A 12046-nucleotide genomic window follows, 5' to 3' on the forward strand; every position below is an offset into this window, starting at 1 on the left:
CCTCCTGACTCCTTGCAGATCAATCTCACAAATAAAGCTACTTTTCTTTTCCTAAAGGCTGATGCTGTAAAAATTGGTTCTTTATGTGCATTGGGTGGCAAGCCCTTGCTTGGTAACAATATGACAGAGCTCCTCACTGTAGAGGGGCCTTGGCCTTTCAGTGTGAAAGGAAGAGAAGACAGGCCCATGCCTACGTGCATAGACATTCATTGGATGGCTATCCCCCAACACCCTGGAATCTCTCCCGTCAGATTATTGTCTCCTCTTCTTGGTAATTAGATATTCCTTCTCTCTGAAAGCTCTTCCGACAGATATTGCACAGATGGCTGCTTCTTATCATCCAGGTTCCTGATTAAAATGTCACATCTATAGTGAGGCCTTTCCTGACAGCACAATTCAGTGGCTCCTCACGCTCTCAACTTGTTTTACTTCCAACTTAGCACTTACTATTATGGAATATTTTCGTTCACATATTTCTATTATTAATGGACTCTACACCCTACATCACCCATTTAGAACACAAATTCACTGACAACAAAGATCTTATCTATATTGTTTACTCATATACGTATGAGTAATAAGTTAACATAATAGGTGCTCAATAAACATTTGTTGAATGAATACATGTATGAATGTGTCTTTTGGTAGGCCAAGACAGGTGGCAGAAAAAGAGCTGCTCCTTGGGAACCTCTTATTTCAATATTGACACACATTTACCAAGAATGTGTGTGAATATGTAAATGATTATCTTGTTTAATCTTCAAAGCACCACCATACTATAAGCACTGAATAGAAAAATGAGGTGGTGTCTACCCTAGATCCAAATAAGAGAGATGAGATCCACGCATAGACTGATCCCAGAGCAGTTATGTTTCACTACCACAGATGCCTTTGGATTCTGTTTACTTGCCAGACACGTGCAACAGATTTAGTTCCGAGCTTCCCAGTCTCCTAAGCATACATGCAAATAAATCTATTGCCTGACCCAGCGGAATCATAAGTTAAAAATAAACAAGTTGCCAGGAGAAGCCCTGCTATTTGGAGTGCTGAGACTGGAGGGAAGTATGTCCCATGGTCTCCTTAATGGAGAAACATTATAATGGATGAAGGAAACCACACCATGAATAGCATTACTGCAATAAATGCAAGCCTGGGTTTCTAGCATCTATAACACAAATCAGTGCAAATTGATTGCATTGATTCAAGCTGTGGTTCAGTGAAAACACTTCTACAGAGTAAATACAACACCTCTACAGAGTAAATATAAAGATAGTAATAGTCTTGTTTAATCTATTGATAAAATTTAAACTATATAGATGAATGAAAAGGATTCATATCATTCGGGCAATCCCCAATATTATTTCTTGACACTACTTTTCTAATTAATACTGGCTGGCAGAAATTGTGATGCATATACTATATGATGAATAATAGACCACAAATATTTGGTGTTACTAATTAAGAACATATCCACAGGTTTAAAATCATGCATAAGTTTGGCAACTTCTCAGAAGCTGATATGCCTAAGCAGAATTCTTTCCTGAAGAGGCTAGCATTGTAGCTATGCAGAGAAGTACAAACAGGAATACCTATAGCCAACATCCAGACTTTCCCCAGAAAAAACTCTGGTTTTATCCAATACATGAACAGAAGTCTGAAAGGCCAACATCTTATCCTAGTCATAATCCTAAATCATTAAAAATAAGGTTAAGTACTCATAAAATATTTAACTTTACGCCGCAAGATGCGCTCCTAGGTAACTAAATAATTGTTGGGCTCTAATTCAAGGTCCATGAAATGGCAAAGCATGTAGTTTGTAACGGTTGATGTTAAGTCATTCTTTCTGATCATCATTAGTTAGTACATGAAACTCAATGGCAACATCATATCGTGAGCAGTTTTCTCATCCTCCTTTTACAGACTAGTAAACTAAGCCCCAGAGACCTCACATAAATTGCCGGAGTGATAGATGCCATGAGTGGGAACTCAGGAGTGCTGCACTGGGCCTGAGGTTGTAGCCACTGAAACATTCTGCCCCACTACTAGCAACATACATCAGATGGATGAAATTCACAGATTTTTCGAGCTAGAAAGCATCTTCGGGTCATTTGCTTCACTTTTTATTTTACAGATGAACTAAAACAGAGTAAACAGTTGACTTCAAGTTCATACCCTAGTTAGTGATAGAATTAAAATAGAAACATTCCAGTATGTTTTTCTAAGTAAAATTTCTTTACATAAAATTCATCTTCAATTAAGAAAACAGAGTATAAAAGAATATAACTTAGTATTAAATACAATGGCCTAATGATGTATGTAAAGTGTATTTCTCCACATAAAAAACCATGCGAGAATGACAGAATAATGAAGGAGATGCAAACTGGCATCTCTTCAAACGCTGATTGATACATGAATCCCTGGGGAGAAGTGGCTGGCCAGCCAACCACACCAGGTAGCATCTCGGGAGGCACGACTCTCAACCTTTTGTGCAGCAGCCCATCCTGTTTTGGGAAAAACTCGACTTTTTACAGTTTTTGCTCTGTTTTTTGTTTACTTATCTAGACCCACATAATTTTATTTAAAAAATCTTTCCCATATTGGGTCACATTACACCCAAATGTCCCAGGACTTCCCTCCGAGTCACAGCTATAGTGTCTAACCTCTCTTCCATCTGACATCAATTCAGATATTTACAGAGAATTATCTTCATCTCTAACATCTGCAAACCTTACCTTTTCCAAGTAAGGCATACCTAATTCTTTCAAACCCTCAAATTCCATCATTATCAAGTTTGCTCTGGGCACTTATCTTGGAGTTCATTGAAGTCCTTCTTCAACCTATGGACGCAGCTCACAGTTTTGGGAGGGTTTCCGATTCAGAGCGCTGACCTGTGTTACAGCCCCTTCTCCAGGCACTACGCCTATGCTAATGTCATCCACATCCTAATTTCAGGCCAGTCATCACACTGGTGACACCTTTGAAACTTGAAACTATGATTCTTTGTACAACATAAAAATGTCTCTGCTATATTCACAATTTATGTCACTTTTAGGTAATATTGATTTTTTAAAAACAATATTCTATGGCTTTAGGATGGAGAAAATAATAGTCAAAACCTCACCAAAGGTTTTGAGGAAATAAAGGTTAGCAATAAAAATAAAGGTAAATAATTCAGTACCTGTGTGTGTTGGAGGAGGGACAATGTTAACACTTCCTTTTGTCATTTTAGATGAAGATTTGGCTGTGTGGGCAAAGGAGAAGGAGCCAGTGTTGGGAGGAGAGGGGCTGAAAATGGAAGCGGAAATGAGCTTCATTGTTAGAAAAAGAACCTAGAGGACGAGGGAGCTGTCCTTAGATTCTGCATGTGTTATATGCTTAAACTTTTGTTAAAATTGGAGTTTCCATATGGCTTTGATATTTTTTAAAAATCCCATCAAAATCAAATGAAATATTAATTTTCAAAATAAATCACCATTTAATAAATAAATAGTGTGTTTCACTTTTTGTCAATAAAAATAAAAACACCTCCTGTCTACTATCAAGGTACATCTGAAGACAGCCAGTGTTGTGTGGCTTCAGTCAGGGATATACTGTAGAACTTCACATAAATTCGAGCAGGAAAAAGAGGTTAATTTATTAGGATTACTTAAAACAGCTAAAGGAACTGTGAAAGAGTATACTCATAAATATTCAAAGAAGCAATTATGTATTTCACAGTATCTTCAAATCATGTCAAATTTATCATATTTTAAGTGCCATTAAATGTTCTTTTTGATTGGAAGAGCCTGTGAATATAGACAGTTTTGTGCTGAGCAAATGAGCAGTTTCTGCCAATTCTCTTCACATGACTGTCTGTCCTTTCCTATTATCTCATCCAAGTCAACCTGATGGAGAGACCCTTGCAAAATGTGAGCCAAATGCCTCATCATGCAGCTTGTATTTTAAACTTTATCAATAATGCCTTTAATTTTTAAAAAATCTGATCAATTCAGTATATTTTGTGCCTGTTTAATTTCTCTCTTAGTACTCCTTGAAATATACTTTATTTTTTCATTTAAACCTATATGTCTGTGCATAGAGAACGCCAGTTTCTTTTGGACCCCAACAGATTACCCTAGACTGATGTGTGTATGTGTGTCTGTGTGCGTGTATGTGTATCCACCATTTGTACCTGGGTAGACCATTTACATACAAGTCATTCCTTCCTTGCTATTCTTGTTTGTCTGACAGACATGTATGAAATAGTGCTGGCAGCAGGCATATTCCCTTTCTAGCAAACCCATTTTTCAGAAGAAAATGTTCTTTGCTTCATCTGTTGGTCTTCATGAGGACACAAATGATGCAGCCCTATACATTTCTCTTGACTTGTATTAAGTGAGGCCTTTCTTAAAAGTTACTAGCCAAGCCTCGTCTTCCTGGGCTCCCCTGGATTCTCAATTCCTTTCTCTGTAATTTTAGGTGGTGAAAAGAAAGCAATGACTGCAAGTGTCTCAATTTACTCTCTAACAACTGAAAACAAAAAATAAAAAGTAAAAACCTTGTTGTGATGCTTGGTAAATGACCACCAGCAGAGAAGGAGAAGGCAGAAAAACTAGTAAGACTTTCCTACGAAAAGAAAGTCATCCACATCACACATACACAAGGCACTGGAAGGGTATGAGGTAGTTTTTATTCCTTTACTTGTAATTTTTTAAATACAGAGTGAGCAAATGTTATGCCCTCCAGAACTAATTTAAAAAAAAGCCCAGAAGTAACTCAATTTCCACTTCAAATTGATACCAATATACCTCCAATATCACCACTCATGTCATAAGTATTAAGAAAGAAAATATCGGGGCGGCCCCGTGGCTTAGTGGTTAAGTGCGCGCGCTCCGCTACTGGCAGCCTGGGTTCGTATCCCGGGCGCGCACCGACGCACCGCTTCTCTGGCCATGCTGCAGCCGCGTCCCACATACAGCAACCAGAAGGATGTGCAACTACGACATACAACTATCTACTGGGGCTTTGGGGAAAAAAGGAGGAGGACTGGCAATAGATGTTAGCTCAGAGCTGGTCTTCCTCAGCAAAAAGAGGAGGATTAGCATGGATGTTAGCTCACGGCTGATCTTCCTCACAAAAAAAATGAAATAAAATATCTTTAGCCATTACACTTCATGTGTAACATTTGAACATGCTAACATGCTGTTTAAAAGAACAAAAATCACTTTAAGCAAACAAACACAGTGCACAGGCTGTTGAAACACATCCCATGTAATGGACGTGATAGTTTTACAGAGAAATATGCATAAGTCCAGCAGTGTATTGTCAATATGCCAGTAACTTCCTCCAGTCACTTTAGGGCTAACAAACCAGAGGAACTACTTAATTAAATATATGATTAAATAAAAGAAAATTAACTTCCTTCTTGTTATAACGAAGATAAATCTGAAGACACAAAATGCTATTTCATTTCACCCTGAAAATATAATTAAAATAAACTCAGTATTTACCTCATATGATTAAAAATCCATTGGACACTTTAGAAGCCCATGCAGCTCACGATGCAGCTTTCCAGTGGCACTCTTCAATTCCTATAAATGAAAGGGAGGTGAAAGAGAACATTTAGAGCAATCTATATCTTTGGAAAATGATGCTGATTAGCTATGGAATGTTTATGATCACTCCACACTGCCATTTAAAAAATACCTCCCTATATGTTGCTGTTAAATGCACAATATAGCATAGTTTTTGTTAAATGCTCAATATAGCAATGAAAGTTATGTCTGTCTGGGACTTCCAAGGCACTAAAAGAGATTCCAGATTATGAAACACTACAAAAAATAAAACCACTCAATTGCATGTCATTTTACTGGGAAAAGCTGTTGTACTATAAAAACTAAAGCATTTGTAATTGAAATATTTTCTTATTATAGTTCACACATTACCAACACAAACATTTTTCTAGTCATAACACTGGGTTATAAGTAGTAGGGGGTTTTGGCTCCTTGTTTAGATTTTACTATTCACTCCTTTACTAAATTTTAGCAAGTATTTTAATTTTATGTCCCATGATATTCCTGGAGAAGGTTCATAAATTGTGGGAAATGATAGTCATCCATTTGATAAATTGATATGCAATATGTAGGTATTTAATTGCTTTGACTTCTAGATAATATACCCTAAAAAATTAAATAACTCAAACTTTCACAACCTGTCTCAATTATCTGCAGAAGAAATTTTTTTAGTCATTATTTTTTCCCATATACTTGCTAAAAGAGAAATAAAGTGATATGCAAGATACACAGGTGCTTCGCCACTGCGTGTTGTTACCTCTGTTTCCCATACACATAGGTAGAACGGGAACTCTTGTATTCCTCTCTTACACCTGCCTCACTCCAAGCCTCATGCATATACTGTTACATTCAGGCACAAATCTCAGTGAGTCAGCACCAAGGGCATCTGCCCCCCAACCCCTACCCCCTTCTGAAAATCTCTTATCCATTAGGTGGCAAAGAAGGTCATGGTAGAAACAGGGATGGTAGGGAAAGGGTGATCCTAATTGAGAAATATAAGTTTGTGAAGGTACATGTAGCAGGTTAGAACACAAATAAATGAGTATCTTCTCATTCCATTGCAAGAGGGATCATATGGAGCCATGCTTTAAGGACTGAATTCATATACATTACATTACCAACTTAACGTTTCCAAAAGCTACGTATGTATATATATGTATACACTAGTTCCCTCACTATGTGCTTGTCTCTTTTGTCTATTCCTATTACAACTCACTTTGAAGAAAAGATGCTTTCCAGCCAAATAAATTCTACATAGTAAATAATATGGCTCATTAGATTCTAGAAAGACATGAGAAGCTACATTTACATTAGGGAGAAACAAACTTTGAAAGAAAGCATTAAGCACTTTTGGCAAGAAACGGAGTATTCTGAAGTTCAGAATAGTGGGGCATTAGGCAGAAAAATACTGAAATACCAGGAATGGCTTCCTAGCGTTTTATGAATTTCTGCACTATCCTGCTTTCCTAAAAATATATCAATTAACACAATGCCTCATCATCTTTTAACTCTGTGTTCATAATTGCTTGCCTTGGTCTCATTTTGTTATTGATAATCTACAGTAAACAACCCTAGACATTCATTGAAAGCTCACTGTGACAAGTGGTGTGATTGACGCTTTCAAGTGCCCATCTCATCCAATCAACAAGAGATATACAGTGTCACATTTGGCAGACAGCTGCCGTTGTCTTGTATATTATATGTCTCAGCACAAAAATCCTACATTGAAAGCTTCGCGTCCCATAAAATTACTTGCTGTTTCCAACTAATTCTAAGATTTAAGTTCCATATCTTTAATTGGCTTAAAATATTTCTTGAATGTCTAACGTGTTTATTGAATAATTAGAAATGTACATGGCATGTGAAAATTATCAAACAAAATCCATTATCTAATTACCTGAAACCTGCATTTTAGCATTCCAATGGGGTGGGGGATGATCCTGGAACCTCACAAGTCCTTTTGTTTATGATCAAATTTAAAAATTAGATTTATGATATCTTTAAGGAGGTAGGAATGTGTATTATATCTCCAACTCTCACACTGGAATTTCATGATTTTGTTGAAAGAAAATTAAGATCAAATTAATTAAGACCACATATTGCTTGAAGGAGGTGAAAAATAAGCTATGATGGTAGAGTAAATAGTATGAATGCAAGAGAAGCCACTAGATATATAGGATTAGAGACAGACTATTTTGCTAAATGAAAAAAACAAAGCTGGGAACGGATAAGGTAGTGGAGAAAGAAGGAGAGGGAAATGTGTTGATAAAACCCATCGAAGTACATGTGTCTGTGGGGTGTTTCTTTTGGTGGGAGTTGTATAAGTAGAATTGTCTAAGTAGAAATTCCTTCAGAGTTTGCTGAGTTGTTCATAGAACACTGGAGGAAAGAAATGCAAAGCTGTAATTCCTAAAAAGTAAATCAATGGTTACTATAATTGGGCATCACGGTCTGTACCAAATGGTAACAAGTAAGAAGAGACTCCAGGCCCAGATGTGATCCTAGATCATGGGGCTCATTTGTCTTCACTTGGGGAGATCCTTTACACTAATATGAATTGGAAAACAGCAGAAAGATATCAGTAATACAATAAAAATTTTTCGGAGGAAGAGAGAAATTACGAAAAATCAGTTTCATAAGAATTGGTGGATGTGACTCAGCTGAGCCGGGGACAAGGCTCTCAACAAAGAATTTGAGGAACTATACACTCTGCATTTTGCTTAAGGCACACAATTTGAGAAAAGTGATAATGTCTAGAACACAAAAAATGGGGACTTGATGAATGTGTATTTGCAACATTTAGTAGACAGAAGATAGCCCAAGCCATGTATAAAAATAAAAAATCTGCCCAATCTTAGGCTGTTCAATACAATCACTCCTAAAGCAGGCAGTGTACTCAATAAAATCCTGAAAGTCAACCTGGAATACGTTCATGAAACAAACACAGAATTTTTTACCTTAGGTCTCCAAAAATTATATATGTTTTTCCAAGATCACATGATTAATTACTGACAGAAATAAAACAATATTCCAGGACTTCTGGCTTCCAAATCAGTTCCCTTTTCACTACATGATATTGCCTCCCTTGTCTCTGACGTCTTTCTATCATGACATGATTATATATTACAGTTGAATCCCAAATGTGTATGCAATGCTAATAAGATAATGACTGTCAGTTCAACTCTGGGTTAAATGTAGGGATTAAAGTACGATGCACTTACCATTATCCCTAGCACTCAGTGAGTTATTAAATGGCAGCTGTTATTGTTATTGTTGTTTACAAAACGAGAGAAAATATTACTAAGAGGGGGATATAGTGGTGAAGAGAGAAAAAATGTTAAAGTGGGTCAATGAACATGTTGCAACTATAATTTTAGAGAAATTAATATTTTTAAGATACAATCAGGGCTGATTTATTCCCTATTCAAATAAGTGACTTGAACTTCAAGGTTAGAGATATGCAAGTTTAATTTATAAAAGAATAATTGTTGTTTTATTTACTTCTCTGGAAAACAAGTATAATAATCTCCAAGATAAGCAATATTTTACATTGATTCAAACAGAGATAAGCATATCCTTTAGGTTTATTGTGGTGTGTTAGGGAGTATTTGAAAACAAAGGAAGAAAATAACAGTTTTCTTAGACCTTCAGTGCTATTTTAGAGAGAAAAATACGTATGTACATTGTGAATATTGCTAGGTATAAATATCCTTTAGTTATGAATTTGTGTCTCTACCATTACAAGTATTTAGGAGGAAGGGTTTGAAAATCCCTGCTCTAAATGAAAGGGTGGACATTTTTATCACTCTTCTTTCTTTTTCCACAACATTTTCTAGTGATTCTCATACTTTATTTCAAAGTAGGGGAAATGGCAGGAGAATTTTTCGGAGGAAATATATGCAGCATTTTCTCCTCAAAGGAAAGTAATTCTCTCACTGAAATTTTGTATTCACTATTATTAATGCTTAGTATGCAACAGTCTGTGGACTCTGTGCCACCTAATTCTTTATTGATGTATTTAAGAACATATATTTAAATATGTATACCATAACGATGTATTTGTTAGTGTTGTAACTTTCACACAAGACCACGTGTAGGGTATTAACCCAGAGAAAATGATGCTGCAGAGTTGGTCATGGTGAAAAGTTCTGAGCAATGAGTTTCTCGGATGATCCTGTAAGGCAAATAACAGCACCACCTAAGGAGCATCCAAGTGGTCTACAACCTCTGACTTGGAATTCCATCAACATGTTGGAGGGCTTGGGTTTTGGCTTAGAGAACTGATCTACCCTACATTGGAGAGAGACAGTCTGTCATACACTGAGAAGACCAAATGTTTTGAATTCTTATATGGCATCTGCATACTCTTCATATAATTTTTTTTCTTTTTAGCTATAGAATAGAAGAAAAAAGTGAAATAACCTGTCCACTATGTGCCTAGATACGATGCTTTAAAAACATTTAGCTTATTCATCATAAAATAAATCACGTGAGGGGGCAGGCCCAGTGATGTAATGGTTAAGTTCAGTGCACTCCACTTCAGCAGCCTGAGTTCACGGATTTGGATCCCAGGCATGGACCTACACCCCTCATCAAGTCATGCTATGGAGGCGTCCCACATACAAAATGGAGGAAGATGGGCACAGATGGGCTCAAGCAAAAAAGAGGAAGATTGGCAAGAGGTGTTAGCTCAGGGCCAATCTTCCTCACCAAAAAAAAAAAAAAACATGTGAGACAGGTACTACTGTCCCTTTACAGATATGGAACTGAGGCTTAGAAAGTGGTAGAATAATTTTCTCAAGATCATAGCCCTTTCCTTTTCCATTATGTAACATGGCCTGCAAAGTATCAACTATGGATAGCTTTGGTCATGAGACTGGTTGGAACAAACACTAAATTGAATGCGATGGTGCTTAATAGAACTTGAAAACTGTAAGGGGTGTGGTTGATCAGAACTGGATGATTTAAGTGTTTTATCATTTCAGGGTTGTTAAATGAAAGTGAGGTTCTGAATAAAAGCTTTCCCTTTCTTTTGTTTGTTGTGTGGCCCTTGTTTGAAAGGATGGTTATTAAAATGCAATACAGTCTGTTTTGCTAAGTAATGTTAAATTTTAGACTTATACTAGACCTTTTTATTCAGATTTATAAAAATATAATGTCCAATATTTTAAACAAGGTGTTTTTGCATAAAAAAACTAACGTGAGGTGCCGGCCCAGTGGCATAGTGGTTAAGTTCATGCACTCTACATTGGCGGCCCGAGGTTTGCAAGTTTGGATCCCAGGTGCAGACCTATGCACCCCTTATCAAGCCGTGCTGCGACAGGCATCCCACATATAGAGTAGAGGAAGATGGGCATGGATGTTAGCCCAAGACTAATCTTCCTCAGCAAAAAGAGAAGGATTGGCAACAGATGTTAGCTCAGGGCTAATCTTCCTCACCAAAAAAAAAACTAACTTGATTAATTAAAAAATTATATTCCTAGCAAATTGACATTTCTTGGAAACATAAATTTACTTAATATTACATTTCCATTTGGATAGAAAAAAATAGAGTATACCATTCATTCAATCTTAATTCTAATATTACAACATAGCTATATAATTCTTAATATTAAAAGCACAAAATAGTCATGCTAATACTAAGAATTAAACTATATAATTCATAATTCTAACATAGTAACTTAGCTATACTATTTATTGAAGCAAATAGGGAATATAGAAGGGAAACAGGAGAAATATTGAGTATTTTGACTTAGTAATTTCGAGTCTGGCATTCACTAGAATGTTTTAATATTAAAAGTGAACATTTTTCCAAGTTAAAACAAAAAGAATAATGAAAGTATTACTTGATGGAATTACTCTATAGAGACTCCACTTAGAGCATGTTGCCCTGGATCAGGCCAAAAGAAAATCTTGCACTCACAGGAACTAAATCCTATGCTAGCATAAAATGCACATCTCCCCAGGGCCGGCCCCGTGGCTTAGCGGTTAAGTGTGTGCGCTCCCCTACTGGCGGCCCGGGTTCGGATCGCAGGCACGCACCAACGCACCGCTTCTCTGGCCATGCTGAGGCCGTGTCCCACATACAGCAACTAGAAGGATGTGCAACTATGACATACAACTATCTACTGCGGCTTTGGGGTAAAAAAAAGGAGGAGGATTGGCAATAGATGTTAGCTCAGAGCCCATCTTCCTCAGCAAAAATAGAGGAGGGTTAGCATGGATGTTAGCTCAGGGCTGCTCTCCCTCACAAAAAAAAAAAAAAAAAAAAATGCACATCTCCTGTTCTTCAGTAGAGAAAAGCAGGAATAAAAGCAAGAATTTTTTAAGTTGCCTGGTTTTAAACAGCTTTATTTGGTGGTTCCCAACAGAAGGGCAAAGACTTCACTCTTTATAGTTGGGTGGCTTACATTTCTTCTCGTTCTTGGCTTTCCTAGAGATGTACGTGATGAAGATATCGGCATTTTTATTTGCTTTAATCTTTCAAAACTCAA

Source organism: Diceros bicornis, chromosome 22 (genome assembly GCF_020826845.1).
Source record: "Diceros bicornis minor isolate mBicDic1 chromosome 22, mDicBic1.mat.cur, whole genome shotgun sequence".
NCBI classification, from domain to species: Eukaryota; Metazoa; Chordata; class Mammalia; order Perissodactyla; family Rhinocerotidae; genus Diceros; species Diceros bicornis.